This window comes from Quercus suber, unplaced genomic scaffold, assembly GCF_002906115.3.
Source record: "Quercus suber isolate HL8 unplaced genomic scaffold, Cork oak 2.0 scaffold_38, whole genome shotgun sequence".
In the NCBI taxonomy this organism is placed as follows: Eukaryota; Viridiplantae; Streptophyta; class Magnoliopsida; order Fagales; family Fagaceae; genus Quercus; species Quercus suber.
Window position 1 is genome coordinate 2,030,627 of NW_027069503.1, and position 2,855 is coordinate 2,033,481.

General features: G+C 29.1%; 1 long non-coding RNA gene across 1 annotated transcript in view; it reads left to right on the forward strand.

The window, feature by feature from the left end:
• LOC136066550 (uncharacterized) overlaps positions 1 to 2,085 on the forward strand; it is a 5,545-nt gene extending 3,460 nt beyond the window's left edge. The window contains exon 3 of the long non-coding RNA XR_010628058.1: positions 1,768 to 2,085. This is a non-coding gene — a long non-coding RNA (uncharacterized LOC136066550). The remainder of the gene's footprint in view (positions 1 to 1,767) is intronic.
• Positions 2,086 to 2,855: the final 770 nt, after the last annotated feature.

Genomic DNA, 2,855 nt, shown 5'->3' on the forward strand with positions numbered 1-2,855 from the left:
TCACTTCCTCAATTATTCATTACATGAGTTTGTTTATGCTAATTCTTTAATGATTAATCTTAGTTTCGTGGGGGGTTTCATATGGTAGATAATCACTTTTTTTAAGGCTTTCATTTCTTTGAATAGGTTTGGGTTTTGATATTGTGTCATAAGTCATAGCATCCCTATATGTTACTCGTCATGAAACTGCTTCTTCCAATTAATGGGTTTGAGTTAAAACAAGGGCTTTCATTTAATGAATAGATATTTGGGACTTGATGAATCTCTATATTTTAGGATTTAATTGGTTATTGTTTTTAAGATTTTGATTTTCTAAATGTGTGCATGTTTGACTGTATATCTAAAAACGAAAGTACCTTGAGGGAAAAGAGTTCTGATGGCGTGTACATCTGTGTGAACTTATGTATATATGTCAATGTTATTAATTTATTGGAGAAGAAATGTTTGATTTTGCAAAAAGTATTGAACACTTGTAAGAAACTTAGGGAAATTTGATGTAGTGGGTGAAGAAATTTTTTTTTTTTTTTTTTGAGTAATGGATCAAGATAAGGGTAAGGTACTGAGTTAGTTTGATCCTAGATAAGTGAGAATCTTATAAGTTTGGGTAATAGAGTGGTGTTTGAGTCATTGGTTTTGTGAAACCAAAAGAATGGGATATTATGTGTGTTTGTAATGAAAATACACATGATATATTAAATACCTCCTCTCAATAAATTACCACTGGTTTCTCAAAAAAAAAAAAAAAAAAAAATTACAATTGAAAATTTTAAAGAGCAATGAAATTCAAGAAAGAATTTACAATGCATGAGGACTAATTATTGGGTTCATAATCTTAGTTTCAATTTTTTTCATTGAAATTTGGAGTTCAAGTAAGGCTCATATATAGCCACCTCAAGCATTATATGACTTAAGTTCACTATACTTGTATTCTCTTCATTGTTATCTTCATTAGACTAAATATTCAATATTAAAATGGTCATTTCAAACTTGGAATTATATGTCAACAATTTGTAAGCAAACAGTTAATATTATAACAAAGCATTGGAGACATAAACTCAAGCTTGGATATTTGAGTTTCTTGGCCTTTTTTTCAACGAAGATTAAGTTCTTGTCTCTCCTAGAGTTTATTTATGCTAATAATCTTAGACATTGTTCTCTGACTTCTGCTATTTTCCTTTTCTTATGCGTGGGGCTCTTCTTGAACATTAACCATTTAGCTAAGTCTTTATTTTTCCCCTTTCTTTGTTCCTGCCCTTAAAAACACATGTACACACTTATAAACACACTTAAAAATTTGCAATTCAGTAATTTTAGGTATCCATGTTGTAAAATATTTGGGAATACGTGTTGTAATTATAGGTTCAGAAAATTGATTCATTAGATTTATTTATTTTTAAATCATGTTATTGCATCATAAATTCTTTATTATTAATTAGAATATATATTTTTTATATTTGCAAAATGTTTTGTATGGTACAATGAATTCATATAAAACTCAATTTAGTGGCTGAAGAACTCATTAGATCTTACTAATATAGTTTTACTAATATAGCTGTGTGCTTTAACATTTTGACTTGCAAATAGGACAAGAGGGTACTGGATGTTTATTTGATATATAATAGCATTTTGGTGCTAAGATTTGGGAGCGAGTATTTTTGGGCTTTTTTCACTTTTCACTTGAGAGTATTGGTAGAGTATATGCTTCCCATGATTTTGTTGTCATACCATGTGCTCTACCTAATTTGATATTTTTATGTTCTTTTACAGGCAGGCGAATGCCAAAACACGTAGTTGTCAGTGAACCAAATGAGAATATTTGTAAAGTTGTTGGGAATTAGCAAGTGGATTTACTTGTGATGGGGTTTATAGTTTATACTTTTGGAGTGTAATTGTATGTTATTATTAGTCTATTGTTGGAGACTAATGCATAAGGTTGTTATTTATATTGGCAATCCGTTTATGCTTTAGAAAGTATTAGAATTGCAAGTTAGTAGGTGTTTATTATATGATTTAAATCAAACTGGTGATACCTAATAGTTTCTAAGGCCTTGAACTTAGTCCACAATGTTTATCAAAGTGCTATTATTTACTATATTTATCTTGATCTTGATGTTTATGCCCTTTTAAGATATGTTTATCTCACCTAGAGTTAGCTTCCTCATAATGGATAATTACTCTTTGTATCTTTTATGTTTATATTCCTTACATAGTCATGTTGTTTATGTTTTATATATATATATATATATATATATCTTTTTCTTTTTTGTTCATCCTGACTTGAAAGTTGATTGAGCTAAGAATATTACGACATTTACCTATAGAAGAATGAGAAGGTTATGATAATACAAAATGATTAAATTTTGGGATGGTTTGGTTGCGTTTCGATAGGGACATTGGCCAAAGGTGGGGAATAAATTGTACGTGTTTGATAGTTTAGCAAAATATATATACACAGTGTTTAATAAAAATTCAGCCATAGGATTATAAAGATTACTTAAGCAAATGAAACAAAGATAAATTAACATGTGTAATTTGAGGACTTCGTGATGATGCCGGACAATTTTTAAGTATTTTTTAAGGTATAATGAAATAGTATTTCATTTTTTTCACATTAATAATGAATCTTATTATAAATTTAATGAGTAAGCTTTACTATAAATGTGAGAAAATAAAATACTATTTAGTGTCCTCGGAACTACCTAAAATTACTCGGGCTGTGATCATCAATTCTAAGCGACATCTTGCTAATCCTGAAAAAGATAGTGTGTTGTAGAAGGAGCATTAATATATGGATTTTACTAATGTGTGCCCTTAGGGCACACATTAATTTCTATTTTTAGAAAAAGTTTTCTCGA